Consider the following 14,288-nt stretch of genomic DNA (forward strand, 5'->3'; position numbering starts at 1 on the left):
GATAGCTTGGACACCCTTCTTAAAACTTCTTATGGATCTGTCTCTGGTTGAAGTAATTATTTTGTAGATGGTCTATAGTGTTATATAAGAGTTTTCGTCTTTTTTCATACAGCTGCATATCACATCAGAAAGGGTTTTCATTTAACTACTGTTACCAGAAATATTTTGGTATGCCATGATTTTTTGCTTTAAAATTGTTTGACAGTCTTCACAATATAATAGGAACATTTGTCTTGTTTTTCACTGTACTTCACATTTGACGTACAAATCAGTAATTACATAACTAGCAGAAAGATATATTCTTGATAACTCTATACAGGCATTAACTTATTCACTGTAGAATAACGTGTTTCCTTGCGCTGTTTTGTAAGTTGTCGAGTTAATGCATCATAGTCTTGACCATTTCATAAATATTTCTTTGTGACAAGTCAGCTAGCTATTATAAATTTACAAATATAGCTGCAAATCTGTTATTGGCATGAAGATTGGCAATGTAGAAAAACTGTGATAATTAAGATGTTTACCTTATCTGTATTAAACGCCTGGCACTTCTAATTAGTTTACTCATCAATACTCGCTGGTCACAATCCTTTTACAGACATGTGATATTCGAGTTTGGTAAAAATGTCGACCTAATAAAGTGTTCATTAGACACTGATGTCTGCCCACCACAAAAGTTTAAAGGGGGAAATGGACGTGAGGCGTACGGGGCTCCGAATGAGACTCTTGTAATTCAATTTTGAACAGACAAAAGTGAATTTTGTTCAGCAAAAATGACTTCAGATTAACAAAATTTATAACATACTACATTTTTGAATTTTGTCATACAAAGTAATCTTTCATTGTACAAAATATACTTTTGTCATGACAAAAATCATTTTTGTGTCACAGCCTTTACTTTTGTTACCTAATTTGAATATTGGGTAACTAAAGTCAATTTTGTATGCAAATTAGTTAAGTTTTTATTCTGTTGCCACAGACGTCACAGCGGTACGAGTTCTAACATCGTTGCGAATTTTCCAGCCCCTTCTATGGAGCAGTGTAGCGAACTGAATGTATAAATTGCCATGTGACCCTCAACATCATGAACTATTGCTAATTATTAGACAGTAAGGTTTGGAAGATGCCTCAAATACGCACCAAAACTAATATGTTGCAATGGCTATTGCTTTTATTACAATTCTCCAACGCACTTAATATACAAAATGTCTTGAACCTCCATATTTTAGGAAATAAAAACACATTTTTAAATTGATTTTTTTTTTGGTAAACTAGTATAATAAATCAGCTTTATTTCAGTTAAATGAAGTGAAATTTTCAGACTTGTGTAGCACTACCTTATGTCCTGTCGATAAAGGCTGTTCAACACTTCATGTCTTCATATCATAATCGTGCTATTGATAATGGGAGCCTTGCATCGAACCAGTGGTTTCTTAAATACAATTATACCAAACTTATAAATATTGCAAAAAATCTGTTTGCTGTACCTACACTTGTAAGGAAGGAAACAATTGTCTGCATGTGAGTAGAGCTTGACTTAAACATTGTACACTCCGCAATTTAGTTACATGGTGTGTAACTGCAACGCAAACAAATAAAGAAATTCAAGGATTATTTTTAATATGCGAAATAACCAACTTTTTCATGAACCGCGAAGAGGTTAATGAACAAGCGTAAATTGCCCTATTGTCCTTATAATTTCATTTCTAATAAATTAAAGTCAAAATTAAGATTTAACCCTTCATCAAAGCCTTATTTTGTTTGGAATTATTTGAATCGTGGACTGCGGACCGGTCGACATCAATGAGTTAGTTCATGGAATATAACCTATTTTGCCAGATGAGAAATAAACAATAAAATTAAATTATTTAGATATACAGTAAAATACGGAAAGCGAGGTATCTTCAGACTTCAGACTTTTGAGTTCTGATATCGTACTTCTGAGTTCATAATTCATACTTCAGAGTTCATATTTCATACTTAAGAGTTTATACTTTATACTTCTGATTTCTGACTTCATAGTTGAGAGCATAGTTTCATACTTCAGAGTTTCGACTTCATACATCTTATTTCATAGTTAGGATGCATTATATAAACGGTATTGAGTTTGATTTGTTTTTATATCACGAGACCAAAGTATAATGAATAAATTTTGTGGGATTGTTACACACCATATGTGGTTGATCATAATTGTACCCCCAATTCTATTTGGCAAATTTTACGAGAGTTGTTGGATATTTGGGCTTCAACTTTTTTCTGTGGGGGTTGGGGACATCTTGTTTTCCTTTCTTCTTTTTTTAATCAAAAGATTTTTGTGATATAGAATATTGTCGGTCCACAATGGACCCAAGGGAAGGTGCTCAAGTATATACATGATTCATTAGAATCATTGCAATCCTGATTTATTCAACAGGTCATGGTTTTCAATTCCTCGTTGGTCTACCTCGGACTTGACTTTTTATGAGCAACTCGGCTTACCCTACCGGTGCACCTGGTCCATGCCCCCAATTTTAGTGAAGTCCAAGTTGCTCATTTGCTTTTGTTACTTTATATGTATGATTTTAGTTACTTTATGTTCTTTGTTGTGTATGTCTGTTTTCCAAGTCTGGCCTTTGTCCTTGGATTACATTCTTTTGATTACCTCTATAAACTTGGTTCCCTTGATTACTCTTTCTCGTATCAAATGTCGACCGAAAAGACTCGTACGAAACAAAGCATTTTTAAATAAGAACAATAAACACAGTGCATGTAGTTACAGGTATGAAATTTGAGTATTGCCGGTCCACAATATACTTACGATATAATCGAAGCAAAGACGACCTAAATCACGTTGTACTATCCAAAATTTATTTAGTGACCCAAGTATCATTGTCATACCATAGTACATGATAAATTACCATGAACCAAAGCACTTCATTTTCATCATTACCTTTCGACAAATATGGCCGCAATTTCACTACAATTTTCTCTTTGACTACAGATAAACCTGTGTATGTAGAAAATTTTTAAGGCATAGAATTTCCTAGAAAACATTAAATTCAATTTATATCATGATCAACTTTCGATATAATTTTTCGGAAAATTCATCACGGGTGGGTAAAGCGTCCATAAACCCTCGATCGGGAAAGACAAATATCATCTCGGCCACGCGGGAATACCACTGGAAAACTATAATTAATTCATTAATCTTATAAGAACGTATTTTAGATCTATGCAGTGCTGTATGTGTTACCTACCTACCTATATCTGCCAAAGTAATGGACTGCAGCTGATAGTTCCCTTGTCTATTGTATTTATTTAATTACATGTATATAGTAAAAAGTAACAGATGACTATAAACTTTCTCCTTTAAACATTACCTAATGTGTATGTTATAAGTGTATGAAATAGGATTTTTTTAAATTGTGTTGTTATTTCTTTTTTCCCCATACTTTTGATAATTTCTGACAAACCCAATTTTTCTTTGTTTAACTTGTTTTTTTCCTTTGTTTTAATATTTTCTATTTTTACTCACTTATTCACAATACTTTATTCGGAGATTTTATTAGATCAGTAGAAACCATTTTCTCTTGTAAATTTCTTATCAGGCTTTTGAATTCTTGTGAATACTCTAATAAAATTTATTTATTCTGATACATGTAACTTAGTGACATTTTTTCCCTAAGTGCTTAATCATACTCATTTGCCATTATTTGACTATATTGTGTTATATTCTTTATCATACCAATGCTTGTTAATTAATATGAAATTTGTATACTCTCGGAAATTTACATACCGTTTGAATAAAAAAGAAACATATGATTGTTAGGTACTGTAGAGACTATCATTATCATACAATAACCTGTTAAAGAATACAGAATACAAGTTGTATTCCACATTTTCTAGTTTTCTTGCTTATAAGACTTTCAAGTGTGTCTTTCTTATTATAAGTTTTTACAGAGAGTTCAGTTTATAAATACACATACGTATTTATGACGCGATCCGAGGCCGAGAGTTATCCGTAACAAAGACGTCGACGGATGCTGGTTTGCAACATGATGATGAGGAAAAGCTACAAATGGCCCTCCTTAACTTATCTCTGTTCTCCTTTATGCGATATAGATAAACAAAGGGATTAATGGTAGAGTTTATAAGAGAAACCATAACCACAATAGATCTGGGATTTCGCTTTTTCTTTATATGGCCATCGGTCAACAATAAGCAAGCTAAAGGTAAAGTGGTCACAACGAAGAGAACGGCCATGATACCAATTGTTACACAGATTTTAATGTCCTTTGGTCCAAGGGTCTTCTTAGACTGGAGACGGCCCCGGGTACAAATGTTGCTGAAGAGGATAATCATTGCCAATAAAACCACCAAGATGACAAAAGAATACAGCGCCCCAATGTAGTAATTCATCTCTCTTGCGTACGGACCGTAAACATTATCGAACGAACAGTACTCGATTTCCCTGTCTTTGGTCCAAAGTCCAAATGGAATGGAATTCACCAGAATTGAAATAAGCCATGATAAACTTATAATCAACCACTCCGTCCGTCGTCGGTATTGTTGATGATGTTGTGGTGTATTTTTCATCTTTACGATTTTCACTCTCTGTATACAAATACCAAGAACGTGAAGCAGCGAAGCAACAAAGGTTGTACTGAAGAGATAGAACCTCAAACTGCAATCGTAGTAGGATAAACCCTGTGTGTTTAAGTAAGTTTCCGTCATTAACAAGGTGGTGATGCCAACTAGTGCATCAGTTATTCCAACGCTGAGAAGCTGAATATTAGTGGCATTTTCTTTCCGGTAAGCGCTCCAAATTATAAGAAATATAGCTGGTATATTTACAAAGACGGTTACAATTGGTATACCAAGTATAACTATTTCCATTAAAGCAGAAGGTTTCTCCGTGTATACTGTATCATTCATTTTTGTCTACAACATTTAGTTCCTTCTGAGTGAACGATATTTAATCAATTTCCTGTCCAATATCACTGTCTGTAAATTGGTATAGAGATTAACACAATCGTCAGATTATTGTGTCAGTCATTAACACATTGTATTGTATATTCCCACAATATGCTTAATTTCATTTTGATTGGCAACAAAAGATTAACATTTATTTCGATTCCAATAGGACTAGTTCCTTCATATTTTTTAATGACACAGCCTATCTGTTGCTCGAAATGTTGGTTATAGATGTTGATCACTTTTTTTACCATGGATGTGGTCTACAGAGCATTGATGCAGGTCATGTTAGAAACATAATATATATTAAATTATCATATATTCCTTATATTTCCTTCTTTATAGCGGTCGTCCAGTCTGTGCCATTGGCCACTAACTCGATGCCCGTGAATCTAGTAAAATCAGACTTGGCTAGTAGTAGAAATGTTTTTCATGGATAACGGGCTAAATAAATTTTAGATGTATTGACAACAGCATTGAAAGCCGCAAATTGATGACTCAGAGGATAGATAACGTTTGAGTTTTTTTTTCATAGCAACAAATATGACCCGGACAGTAACACTGATAGATAGTACTACTCATTTTGAAACGGATTTTGGTTAACATTAAAATGAGCTAAAACCAGCTCGAACTTTCTAACAAAAAAAAAAAGAAAAATGCCCAGTACATGTTGTTATAAAACTTGTATTGAAATTAATATCACCCGTGTAAAGCCGTTCCTTCTAAAGCGGCGCTTATCGCAAATACGGTTGATTAACAAGTTCACGAAATGGACATGTAGAGTACAGAAATGAATCCTAAGGAAAAGTGTTCTTCAAATCTGCCTTGCACCATTTCCGCGTGAGAAGGTTTTCTCATAAGTAATGATTCGAATGTTGAAATAATTCTCGTAGATGTTATAAACGGGCAAGTAAACACAAAAATGACTTTCATTTGTATCTCCTTTGTAAAAATTATCAATTTCAAGTTTGAAATCATTTAGAGATAAATAACGACTTTATCAAAGCATCAAAGCCGAGAATGTGTGGCCTTTAATACGGTTGATGTTATAGTCTAAAGAGGTCGAGAGCACAAAAATGTCGCAAATGCGGGTTTTTTTTTATTACGCTCCATGGTTGTATTATCAACTTCAACTTCTGTATACTTATGGCAAGAAAAAGCGTCAATATCCGGTTTGTACCTGCATTTTCAGGAGCTGAAAAACAGCATAATGGTAGCTTCACTTGCGTATACTTGTGTATGTGCGATTGGGCGCCAAACCAGTCGCGGAAAATATTTGCTAGTTTCGATAATTGGATACAAATCGAATCATAGTTTTCCCAAGATAGGGTTGGCATTATAGTCTGCAGTATGGCTCCCGGATGTTTATGAAAATTATGTCACCAATATTACCCATAATTCTCGGGTTATAAAAATTGCGAAACGAAAACGAACCAAAACGAAACGAAAATAATCGATAAAAGAAAGAATTGAAACGAAACAATTCGATAAAATGAATCAAATCGTAATAAAAACATAATTAAACTATACTAAATGAAACAGAATGCAGCGAAACTAAATACAATAAAAGAAATCTTTTGAGTCGTTTCGCAAATTTTAAGAACCATAATGTTAACCAGTGCCGGACAATTCGACCCAAAGACATTTCGTACCACGAAAACCAATAATTCTTTATGAATGCCGGACATTTCGGCCAACAGACATATCAGACCATGGCAATTAGTATAATGCTTTAGGGCAAAAGTATATCATTACAAAATTTACCATACTTGAAGGCATAACATATCAAATAAGAGCTGAAAAAAAATTGCTTTTATTAATGTTTCTCCGGGAGCGTTAAAAGGTTTCACCTTCATCATATTATTTAACGGCACGAAAAACAATGAAAAGTTATGCTTATGCTTAAAAACTAGCAAGACATATGACTCGAACTCTTTTGTAATGGAGTAGCGGAAATGGCAGAATAGTTCCGATTGTAGTAACCCTCCAAGTACGATAGCGTCGGCCATGTTTAAAATATTACAAATAACGTCATGTACGCTTGTGATCGTTGTTACGGGGAGAATCTATTCGAGTAATTCTTGTTATATTCAATAGAAGATTATTGTTGTAATCAGTCTGAGGCTAAGACCCATTTTTAATACCAGAAATTTAAATAATTTTTAATACTAAAAATGATATTGTAATATCAAAAATGATGTTTAAATGTTAGAATTATTTTGTGAATTGGAAAACTTTCTTAGAATTTGATTTGTTAATATTTGAAATTTACAGAAATAAATTACGGAAATTCCATTTACCATTGTTTATGTCGCATTATTTAACTCCGAGTGCACGTGGTAGCGAGTCGTGAAATACCGACTTAAATGGCTAGCCCGTAGTAAAACAACAATAATAAAGAACTGCGCTTTAAGCGCATGATACGCGCGTTGCCCTTTTAACTTGTCCTTATGCTTTTAATGAATTTATATGATCAACTATAAATACTGTGAGCCCTGTCAAATACCCTCCCCCGAAAAGGGTAAATAAAAAATGCACAAAAAAATTGACACTATCAAGGCTACCTCAAGTTTAACTAAGTTTGTTGTCTTGATTTTTCACCCATATATTTCTATCTTGTTCAAAACACACTTTTCTGACAATGTTACCAAGTACCTTTTATATTTATTAGTCGATCATCATAACAAATGGTCCGTTTTCAACGATTTTTCAACGAATAAAATTTCCTTGGCGGTTTCCGCCCATTTTAAAGAGTAAAACTTCATAACACAGAAACGTAAAATTTGACATTTATACAAATCGGAAGGGAGCTTACTTCAATAGATAAGAACAATTCACCAGAGTTTCATAAAAAGTTAGTGAGAATATTTTTGAGTAATTGTGCGAAAACTTGAAAATCCCCCCCTTTTTTTAATAGAAAAAATTCATAAGACGGAAACGGAAATCTGAAATTTATAAAGATCGAAAGGGAGCTTACGTCAATAGATATGAACAATTCACCTATTTTCATAAAAGTTAATTGAAGGGTTTTTGAGTTATTGTCCGAAGTGTTGATGACGGACGGATGGACGGACGTACAACGGTATGCCATAATACGTCCTATCTTAGACGGGTGTATAAAAATGGAGTTTCTGTGATTTTTTTTTATGAATGCGACTAACAAAACGAGCCAACAAACATTATATAAACAAAAAAAGTTTAAATCTTTTAACAATTCTGCACACCACAATTTATTTTTAATCGGACATAGATGTTCGATTTAACGACTTGTTTGAGGTAGAATCTTGCATTCGTTCCGTTTTCCATGTTCGCCTTTTAGTAACACCCACATCGTAAATCAGAAGAAAGTATATCATAGTGGTATTTTCAAAAATGGGCCCAGAAAACTGGTAAAGATGATTTCTAACAAGATTATTTGATCAGACAATAAAATTTCTTGTTAATGCTGAAATAGTTTTGCTTCTATACCCCATACTCAGTTAAAATCCCGACTTAAAAACATTATACATCGTTTTTTATCCAAAGAAAAGATGGTATACCTAGATACAAATATGTAGCTCTTGGTAGAGATTCCTCATACTTTGAAAGAAATAATTCCAAATCAGCTTCCAAATATACAGAAGATGTTTACAAAATGCTGGAATTTTTAATCGACAACATATAGTACGTGGGCCCTTAACTCATGAACCAAAATATGATTTTCAGGTATACCCTTATACCTCCCATTTACGAATCTTTTTGTCGCCAAAAAAATAAACTGAAGCATTTTTGTATTTTTTGGCTACTTTTTATACCTCCTTGAGGCAAAAATATATTTTTAAAGTTTTTTTTATTCTACGAGCTTCTTCTTTCTACAGAAGAAAGTAAACTGACAAATGTATGCATCATCATGTAGCCCAATGTCTCAGCTTTACAATAGTACCAAGAAAGTTGCTGTAACAGGTAGGGTTTGGTGGTAAGGGAAAAAATGTACCCCTGTCCCGCAAAAAATCGCTAAATTGACATTTTAGAAACCCATAGAGTATTTATGCTCTAATTCTAATGTATACCGTTTATAAAAATTAACATTTTAGTTTTTATCATGGGTAGGGGTGGCAATTTTCTCCCTAACTTGACTTGCAAAAGTTCAAATACTTATTGCTTGGGCTCATTTTGAAGCTAAGACATATTATTAAAGCGTATCTCACAAAAGCTTTTCTAAACCACAGTATACTGAAAAAAAGAGAGTGTCGGGTGATATAGGAAATTCAATTATCTATCGAATGATATCAAGGTTGAGGCGTTTTATTTAAATAATAACTTGTAGAGTCGATTTTTTTAACTTTTGACCGAAAAATCGAAAATCACATTTTTAGCATTTTTTTATAAATTCTGACTACGAAAATCGCCAAAATTCATCAAAAGAACCCCAGAAGTATATATTGTGATAATACGAAACAGAAAATACCAAATAAGCCATTTTTTACTGGAGCATAAATACTCTAGGGCTTTTGACATTGAAATATATGTCAATTTAAGTGATTTTTTGGCGGGGTAGGGGTACATTTTTTCCTTTTCCACAAAACCTACGTGTTACCGCAACTTTCTTGGTACCATTGTAAAGCGGAGACATCGGGCTTTACGATGATACCTGTGTTTCTTTAGTTTTTGCACACATGTCTTCCTAGAAAGGCTAAGACGCTCAAACAATTAAGTCACAAAAATCTTGGATTTTTTACCCAGCAGGGTACAAATATAGGCTTATACCAAAAAAAGAATGCGAGAATATTCTTTGGCGACAAATTGATTCGGTAATGGGAGGTATAAAGGTACCTAAAAATCACCATTAAGTTGATGAGTGGGGGAGGGGGCGGTGGTGGTGCACAGTGGACCCTCCCAGGTCATGGACTAATATATGTCCAGTCCAATGGGAGCAAACTGAGCTCCTCTACTTGCTGACCTATTCCTTCACTCTTATGAGGCTGACTTTATAGCTGATCTGATCCGAAAGAAAGAATATTGTTTAGTTAGATCCTTTTATCTCAGTTTCCGCTATATAGATGACGTGTCATCTTTAAACAATCCTAATTTCGCGGAATTGATTCATCGCATCTACCCCAGAGAACTTGAGATAAAGGATACTACAGACACTGTGAAATCAGCCTCATATCTTGACCAACACTTAGAAATCGACGGTACGGGAAAACTAACTTTATGACAAACGTGATGAGTTTTCATTCAGAATTGTCAACTTTCATTTTATCTGTGACAACATCCCTTCAGCACCTGCGTATGGAGTGTTCATATCATAACTCATTCGTTATGCCAGAGCTTGCCGAAACTGTGCAGACTTTTTGTATCGCGTTAGACTTCTAACAAATAGGTTTCTGGAACAGGGTTATGTTGCTGCAAGATTGAACACATCACTACAGAAGCTTTATGGTCGTCATGATGTACTCGTGGATCGTTAATATGTATCCATCTGCGCCATGAAAACTGATTTGTTCAAGGTGTTTTAATTTTCCCTTCCTCTTTCGTCTACCCCGGACTTGACATTTTATGAGCAATTCGGCGGGTGTTTCTAGAAAAGCAGAGGACGCTAACCATACCGGTGCACCTGGTACATGCTTCCAGTTTTCAGTTGAGTCCGAGTTGCTAATTTGCTTTTGTTACGTTGTATGTATGGTTTTAGTTACTTTATGTACTTTGCTGTGTATGTCTGTTTTCCATGTCTGGTCTTTGTCCCTGGATTACATTCTTTTGATTACCGCTAGAACCTTGGTTCCCTTGATTACTCTTTCCTTCTTTTAAGGTACGTCGATTTAGTGACATACCATTATGACATACAAAATTTTATCGCATTCAGTAAAAGTTCCATGAATACCGGTTTGTTCCCGATAAAACTATCACGATTCACATTGTCAAAAGCCTTTTTATCCCGAAGCACAAATTTCCATGTTCTTTATTGTTGATAACGCAAATTGCAGATGATCTAAACACCGCTAAAAGGAATCATGGACCACTAATTAGGAGCGTTTCAGTTTATTTTGTTACTTTTTCAACAATTATAGCAAAGTTGAAAATTTTACAAACAAAGCAAAGGTGTCTATCAAAATGATCACCCTTCACAAAGGATAAGATGTAATATTTCATTAGTTTTGATTTTTAAGACAAACAACCTGTTTCCTATTTATAAATAACATTTTAGAAGTCGTAACTTACATCACTTTTTGTTTTCATTTTGATAACCTGTATTAAAATGACCGAATTACACAGGTCTACAAAGATGTTATTCTTTTTTTTTTTTCAATCGTGAACCATTTACTTGATTTAGTGTGCAACTACAAAAGATAAATTAGTTTCTGTTTAAATATAATTGTTAAAACAAATTTTATTGTTAATACAACAGTGGCAATTGGATCAAGCACAAATAATAATAATAATACTTAAAACCCATTATGACTACATAAGATAAATTACATTACAATGTATTATTAAACAAATGTACACTTAACAGTTCACATGATTATTTTCCCAAAACGAAGCCGGGAACATATTGTTTTTGATTGGTTTCTTCTTCTTTTTAATACATTCATTAAACTACTGTATTGTAAAGACAAATTTCTGTCGGAAGAATACATGATCATGGATATTACAGATCGAAACAGGAAGATAGAGAAATATTGTCAGAAATGACCGTTTATGTACTCTGTACCAGTGAGAATAATGACGATGAAGTCCACTTCTTATTCGCCTGTCCGTTTTTCATATGTTATTCTACTTCTAAATGTCACAAAAACGTACCACTGCAAATAGTTTAATTCTTGATAGTTTAATGCTTGATAAGATTGTCTCAGTTCAATACAAATACCAAGCGCCTTCAACATTCGGCCACCCTGTTCCTATACTGATGATATGGAAGGGGCTATGTGGGTACCATTTGCGGTTATTTTGGTAATGATGAACAAAATCCTGAATCAGAAGATACGCTAGTTTCTGACTTAATTGAGAATTAAATTATTGGATAGGACGATGCTGAGACGAACCACTGGTGATCCAGACGTGAACGGATGAGGGTCTACAACATGAAGACGACATACAGCACACGGTCTTCTTGAGCCTATCCCTGTTTTCTTTCAGTCGGTACAAATACACAAAAGGGTTGATCGTGGAGTTCAAAAGAGAAACTAACATACATATAGACCGTGGTCTTCGCTTATTCTCAAAATAATCGTGAGTTAACAATAAAATGGCTAGAGGTAATGTGGTCAGAACAAACATCAATGCCATGATACAGATAGTGACACATATTCTTACGTCCTTTGGCCCCCATGCAATAGCAAGTTGCAGTTGTCCTCTACAATAAACTATTTTGAAAAGAGTGACCATTGCCAACAAAACCATCAAAATGACACACGAGTAAAGAACTCCGAGATAATGGTTTACTTGTTTCGCGTATTTGCCATGAACAGAATCAAACGAACAGTAAAGTATGTCACTTTTTTTTGTCCAAAGTCCGAAAGGAATGGCATTAACCATTACGGAGATGATCCACGACAAACCTATGACACACCACTCAGCCCGACGTCGGAATTGTTGGTTATATTGCGGCGTATTCTTCTTCAGTACAATTTTCACTCTCTGTACACAAATACCAAGAACCTGAAGCATCGAAGCAACATAAGTTATACTGAAGAGGTAGAACCTCAAACAGCAATCGTAGTACGAAAAACCTCCTTGCGTGTTTACGTAAGTCTGAACCAAGAACAAGGCCACTGCACCAACAAACGCATCTGTAATCCCAACGCTTAAGAGATGTATATTCTTGGTGCTTTCTTTGTGGAAAACACTCCAAAGTATCAAAAATATAGCAGGTAAATTTACTATGATAGTGGCAATAGGTATTCCATAAGAATAAATCTCAAATAAATACGGACGTGTTACCCAAGTCTCTGTTTCATTCATCGCTATGACGATCACTACTGTTGACTGTATATATTGATGTGGTGCTAGGAAAATTAACACATCGTAGCTATTAACAGTGACCCAATATCGCAATTTATGTACCATTCTGTGTAACAATCAGGCAATGGGTGGCACATGATTTTTCTCAATTTATTCGTTTTTGCCTAAAATATATCCAATACATTTAGAAAACAACCGAAACGCTGTGAAGAAGGTATATTTGACTGCCTTTATACATTGTAGGCCATGCAGGAAATTTTTCCCGCCATTTTTCCATAGTGCATTTCAACTTAATTTGACCTATCAATTTCTTTCTAAATACTTTGAAGGTTATTTCTGGAGGTTATGACATATTAATATCTGAATAATGCAATACAATCTCTGCGGTTTTTTTTCTCTTCATGTACCACACTTTATACACATTTGAGAAGTTCTTAAATCATATATCTATTCGAGACATTTTATTAGTCACAATCTAGAAACTGATATATTAATTTTCATGACCAGCAAATACATTCCATAGGGTATCATTAAAATCGTTGTCAATTATTCTATTGAAAGCAAATAATTGATAGTAGTCATAAAATTTTGTCTACCAGATAGCGGAGTACTTTCAGCTCATATCATGATAGATAAATAACAAACCTATTTGAAAATAGACATACTTTATGGTTGTCATGACTTACTTTTTAACGATTCATTTTTGAGAATCGATCAGATAAAGTGTACACATACGTAGATCCATATGTTTAATAATTCTGATATTATACTGAATAACCAATAACTGCCTCAACTTGAACGTGAAAGAGGAAGGCCGAAAGAGACCTGGCGGCGAACAGTCGAAAGACAGGGGGACACCATGGGGTTTATGACATGGACGTAGGCAATACAATCAGCCCAGGACAGAGATATGTGGGGAGGACTTGTCAGCAGCCCTAATCTCCTCGAGAGGAAAAGGAATTTAGCCAAGTGTCCAGACACCATGTAAATACTAGTTTTTGGCCCCTAACTCCCAAACGGTTACAGTTACAGCCCCTAAAATCAATCCAAGCCTTCCATTTCTTGTATGGCACCTTGTAATAAAATTTCAGATCTCTACACTTATAATACAAGCCCAAGTTACTGTCCAGACATGAAGTGTCTATGGACAACTATGACGATGATGACAGCATGATGCCATTTTACCATTGCATTTTTTTGCTGTCATATAAAACTACGAGGGACAGAGAAAATGAAGGTGAACTTAATTCCTCAACAGCAATCACCATTTGGTTGAAGTTGTAGGGCAACTCCTTGTTAGATTTATTGTCATTGAAAGGCGGAAATATAATGTTTATGCCGTTTTCATTTAATATCCTGAAAACCATAAATGATGAAATGATCCTTATGAC

The sequence above is a fragment of the Perna viridis genome, chromosome 3 (assembly GCF_037379345.1).
Source record: "Perna viridis isolate PV_CMFRI_1.1 ecotype Kerala chromosome 3, ASM3737934v1, whole genome shotgun sequence".
In the NCBI taxonomy this organism is placed as follows: domain Eukaryota; kingdom Metazoa; phylum Mollusca; class Bivalvia; order Mytilida; family Mytilidae; genus Perna; species Perna viridis.